This window comes from Ambystoma mexicanum, chromosome 2q (assembly GCF_040938575.1).
Source record: "Ambystoma mexicanum isolate Mex_15411 chromosome 2q, UKY_AmexF1_1, whole genome shotgun sequence".
NCBI lineage: Eukaryota > Metazoa > Chordata > Amphibia > Caudata > Ambystomatidae > Ambystoma > Ambystoma mexicanum.
In genome coordinates this window covers 990,811,968-990,818,274 of record NC_090924.1, presented here as the reverse complement: position 1 = coordinate 990,818,274, position 6,307 = coordinate 990,811,968, and positions in this window count along the sequence as shown.

Sequence of the window (6,307 nt, the reverse complement as noted above, 5' to 3'; positions counted from 1 at the left end):
AATACAGAAAATGTATAAGTATATGAAATAAATGTAGTGTACTTACTACTTTTTTACAAACTTTTGCTGTTACTGGTGTGTAAGTATGCTCTTGCTTCTTGCTGTGCAGTTTCTGAGGGGTAATTTAGTTGGAGGCATATTTATTTTGTTTTGGTATATTCCATTATATTGGAAATGCGACTTCAGTGGATGGTTGGTGTCTTACATATATTGTTTTCACTTCTTATTTATTACTAAATCTAATGTATTTATGTGGTGCTTTTTGAATATGTTTGTTTTTATTGTCTAAGTTTTTGGATAGTGCTGATGGTGACCGCATGCGCATGCGGAGATGCGCAGGGTCCGCTGACATCAAAATCACTAGCGGGGGCGGGGGTTTAGTATTTTCTTTGTTATATAAATGTAAGGTAAGGGAGTCTTAGTCAACATTTGTCACATTTCCATTATATATATTTATATTCAGTGAAAAAAACTTTGTTAAAGGGACGTAATGATTAAGTTGTGCTACTAAAAACCTATGAAATTCAGTGAAAAGAATGTTGTTAAAGGGACGTTATGGTTAAGTTGTGCTACTAAAAACCTATGAAATTCAGTGAAAAAAATGTTGTTAAAGGGACATTATGGTTAAGTTGTGCTACTAAAAACCTATGAAAATCAGTAAAAAAAAACTTTGTTAAAGGCAGGTTATGGTTCGAAGTAAAACCGAAAAACCCCTGAAATTCGCAAGTTATGGTAAGCTAAGCAACCATAACTCGCGCCACCACCGTGCACTGCTAAGACTAACACCCAGGACATCAAAGATGACATCACAAATGTTATTGATGACATCACTGATGACATCACATGTCTGGCTCCTTCTCTTCCTTCTGCAAGTGAGAATTGGTTTGGACTATGCCTATATTTTTCGTATATACTATTAGGGCAACGGGTATTCAAATAACTAGAATGCTTTTCACACAATCTGCAGCTTTTCCAAGTTTACAGAGTTTCATGGGGCATAGACCTTAACAAATTATATGGTAACTTTTGGCTGTACAAAAACGGTTTCACTGGGCAATTGAATCATTCTACCCAACAAATTAAAGATGGGTGTGTTGCAAACAATCCTGTATGCACTTCATAGTACCTGTGCACATACAGATTCATGCCATTTTCTTAAACTGCACATAATATCGTGGTGAGGCTTTACATATGTTTTGCTTGCAAAGTATTGTGAGTATGCAAAAATCCCAATTAGTGTTTTACTGCTACGATCCCTCACTCACTTTTTACAGAGACCTGTCAACTAATATTGGAGGGGCTTGGAGGGGTATGGGTGGAAGGGCAGAGGAGAACACTTCTTCGGGGTGATGTACAAATCAGCAACTTTTGAAACAGAAAAGAAAACTCAGAGGATTTGGCAGGACACTACAGTGAAGGAAATGTGTTTGTCTATTAAGGGGTAGGAAACTCTAAAAACAGCCTAGGAAACAGTACTTTCTGTTTCTTTCTGTGCTCAGCTGCTGAGGGCTTTTCAATATAATCCTGTGTTTCCATTTAATGCCTCTAGCAACCCTAATACATCGTGTTCATCCGATAGCAGTGAATTTCAGAGGAGTCATCCCTAAATAAAGAAGAAGCTTCTCAATCTGTTGTACGTCGGAGCATTGCTGCTATTGACTTAAAGGGAAAATAAATGATTTTCTTCAACGGGTCTCCTGAAGAAACCTCAGAAATGCTCTTGTTGAATTTTGCCTAGTCTGTGGCAAGGAAGGGTGGGCAAAACTATAAACTGTATTATGTGCCTTGCCATTTCACTTCGTATGTCAAGGTTACACTCATGGCTCTGATACGATTTTACGCCCTACTTGAAATGAAATTATTTTTCAGGGAGTTAGAAAGTAATTAGCTTTGCCAGTGTGGATAGTTGATGCTTATTGATATATGTTCTTTCCCCTTAAAATTCCTCTTCAGATCAGACAGTAATATTATTCGAGTTCCTACCAATGCCACTGCTCTGCTGGTCGCCAATTTGAAAAGTAATCAGTGGAACTTTGTGGCTAGAAGCAGGGGGTATAGGTTCATGGTTTCCCATTTTTGTTGGGCACATTTTCCTATTTTTAGGGCGTAAAACATGGATGGTATATATGCCTTTTAGCTGAAAGGCTAGTTTTGAGTAAATATTGTCCCAACGCACAGGACAGCGTAATGTGGATCATAAGCAGAGGGCCAGGAATTCTGATAATCTTATTCTGATGCAATTTCCCTCAGTACACATTAATTAGAGGAATGTTCTCTTGGCCGTTGAACTATTTAATTAAAGTGGCACAAGAACTCCTATTGTTTTCTGACACATTCCTTTTAATTGCCATTATTTCATTTGCAAAACTGGTATCCTGTCTACATTTTTTGACAGCCAATTCAGTGATAAGCGATATTTCTTTTTTGTAATAAACATGAGTGTTCTTTTCCAATAATAGACACTTTCTGCAATGTCTCAGTGTTGACAAATGAATAACAAGAACTAAACCTATTGTTTATCCGGAGCATACAAAGCTTTTTTTGCGCATATACTTTTCTTTTTCTGTACAGGAGTACTTTTTGTAGGTACTATGGCATATCTTGAAGTCGTGGACTAAATGATGAGGTTTCCTTATAATCACATATAACACTTTTTTTAGCCTGTATGTTTGGAAAAAGTGTTGTAAGATGCATATTTTGCACTGATTTGTAAAGAATTGCAGTAGTTGAGAAGGTGAAATTCCCTTCCAAAATCTTTGGAGATGTTAGCTCAATAACTACACACTCTCACAAAGTGGCTTACCTCGTTATTCAATTGCGCACATGGAAAATAATGTGCGCACGAAAGCTAACCATTTCCACACTTAGGGAAACATAATTAGAGGGAACATCGGTTACAAGTTACACAAAACAATGCTCTTAGAGCGCCCTTAATATCCCCAAAAGGGAACACCTCTCTCGAGCCAGGAGGGATGTGCATTAGCTCCCAGTGAAAGAACGCATCTTGTTCAAAACCATGGTCATCACGCATAAATGCATTTCCCAGAATGCCCCTGCCTACCTAGCTGAGAAGATCAAGTTGTCACAATGTATTATATGTTGTTGTTCAACTCTTGATTGTGCCCACATTCTATGGGCCCTCTACCTGTCTATGATTCCACTGAATTCTCTAAGCTTCCTTCCCAGGAACCTATAGAGAAAGAACAAACAGTACAAGTAGATGTCTCAAATATTGACTACTTGATCATTCGTACTTAGGTACTACACATTGTATGTCCTCAAATGTGAATGTTCTATGTTTTTGAAAAATACCAGTGTATTACTACACCACTGCACTTCGAAATAAAACCCTTTTGTGTAGAAGAACAGTTTCATGAGAATTCTGTGACCACCCACACAAGGGGTTACCCACTCAGGGTGTGGCAGTGGTTACTCTTCAGCAGAGATCGACCTGACCTTGCTCATTCGTTTGCTGATATTATTGTACCGACCTGGGCAGAGCAAGGCAGTAACCAGGTACCCTTCCGATTACTTGTTTTTAAACCATGTGGCATGCTCTGGATCTATGGGCTTGTCAATGCAAGATCCGTAGATAGTTGTGCTTTTTATGTGACAGAAGCAGTTTCTTTGTCAATACAGTTATAAGGCAAGCTACTTATCTATCCCCTAACCCTAGATAAGCATCCCACCAGTGCCGTCTAGGGCCACGCACCACACGAGGGATTAGATAGAATGTTTGGAGGGAAAGTAGTTCTAAGTTACACATAAGGTAACTCTAAAAAGTGAAATAAATTAAACCATGTTTGCACACAGCCAACATAAAAAAAATGTATTACACAGTAAGAATATTGGCATTTATTGTGTGCAAAGACTACATAAAAATGCATTTTAAAATGCTTCTGTGCACCATTCAAAACCTGGCATCTACTTTATTAATGTGTTACTCTACAATACAAATGAAAAACTGTGTGGCTTTTTACCCAATTTTTCCACAGAAAGCGTGCTGTAAAATTCTCCATTTTAACCTAATTACCTAAAAATATTCTCACCGAGAACCACTCCAAACGTCCTTTGGTTGGTTGAAGCTCTGTCTCTCTGCTCGATCGCTCGTCCACATTCATGGAAAATGATCACACTCCCATAATTAAAAATAAATCACCAGCTGCCACTGATTACATGCAGATCTGGTAAATATTAAATGAGATTTATGAATGGAATGCAATTGAAATATGATCCCTAGAGAAGGCTTCAAACAAAGTCAGTTCAGAAACTAGGAAGACACCATACCCGTTTGTCAGTGTTAAAAAGTGAAGCATCTACATAAAGTCGTGTAAATATCATGTCAGGTCATAGATTACATCGAATGATTAGACATTAGGGGACAATAGATTCATTCATGCTATTTTTGCAATGTAAGTTAGACTCAAGATCATATGTTGCAGATGTGATGCATGAAAATGCTTGTTGATTTATATGGTATCTTTTGTAATATATTGGAGGCACGGGATGTAGTGTTTGTGCGATGGAGGATTTTTTAGGAATTAATGTAGAAATGTTATGAAAAACTAAATATGACAAGGAAACATCTTTGGAAAAACATGGATGCAAAGTTGTTGTGAATAACCTTTTAGTCCGGGGTGGACTGGCCTATAGAGAACTCTGGAGATTTTCTGGTAGGCCTCTGCCCCCTCTTTTGTGTGGTAACCTATTTTATTTCCAAATTCGTTCAAACAAAAAGGGTAGGACTTGCTGAAAATGTGTGATCTGGGGCCAATTGCAAAATTATTTCCAGGGCCTCATTTGGTTACCAGTCCCCAACTGCTTCTAGCTTATCGAAAGAAGAAAGCATTACTTGATCAGTGTGGGGGCATGAATGGTCTTGATGTGGACAGATTTAGAGCAAACGTAGTTAAGTTTGGTCTGGGAAAACTAGAAACATCATTTGAACTGATGAAAATATATTCTATTGTTTTTTTGAAAAAAACAAAGAAGCGGCCTAAAAGTATTAAGGTATACTGTCAGTTGGGATCACCAACAGATTGTGAACTGTTTTCAAATCAGAATCAAGGGCTGTGATTGGTGGATGTCAGGGTGGAAGTTTAGATTTTACCGCCATGATGGATTCCCAAACTTGGTTCCATGTTCATGCACATGACACTGAAGCAACATTTTTGAAAGGGCATACAACAGCCCAGCGTGAATTTCCTATCGCTGGGAAGGTCATGCCGAGCCACAGTACCCACTAGACACAGTGGCCGCTATATATTAAAAACATCTCTAGTCCAAAATAAGAATAATCTGTGAACAGCAAAAGGAATGAGAGAGCATTAGCTGGATCACACCTACTGCTCAATCATATTTATTGCTCTCAATATCTTACATTTGTAAGGTACGAGACAAACATAATACGCCGACCCTCTGTGATCAACCACTTCAGCAAAATTCATTAACTCTTCAGAGAAATTGAAACCAGTTTACACATCAGCACCAAGATGCCAGCAATAGTGAACGCTTGCACTTTGCAAGTGGAAATAAATGGAGTGGTGTCTCAATTTGTGGGCTCCTCAGAGAGAACGCATGCAGCTTCGTTTGATAGGAAACGTGAATTGCAGGCACAGGACCATCGACGTTAGCACGTAAGTGCTGTTGGATCCCCTGCATGCAATATTAAACTTTTAAGAGTCGGAGTGGAAAAGCAAAGTGGAAAAGTGAGGCAAACTCTTCCATTTTCCTCTCGGTCTCAAATATTTTTCAGGCAGCGTTTACTAATGCACTCATATGGAATTTGCTTGGTTTTGAGCAGGTGCAGAACCGAAGCAGATTATGTAGGAATCCATTTGTTTTGTTTTACAACTGCAATAGATCTTATGCAGGTGTAAAACAAAGTGCTCACACAAGTCGGGGGAGGTATGCACGGTGGCGATCATTTCCCCTCTCCAATTCTCTCCTCTGCTTTGTGCCAGCTAGAAAATGAGATAGGGCATTAACAGGGTAATTCATGGAATTGCGCACAAAAGTGTCGCACGCGGCTGGCGCACAGCGTGCCCGTGCGAATGTCTGCACCAGCCGCGTGCGATAAAATTGATTTCCGCACACAGCGTATTCATGGATTCTCGCATCCAAAACCATCCGCGGCGCAGCGTGGCGCAGCGGGCCTGCAGCAGCGCCAGTTACGCCCCCAAGAACGCCCTCGCGCAAGGAAAAGCCATCAAAATCCCAAAACCAGCGCAAAGGGCTGCGCCAACCCTGGACCGGTTTACCGGACAGCCAAACAGCAAACGCCAAGCGGGGAACGTGTATTACGGGT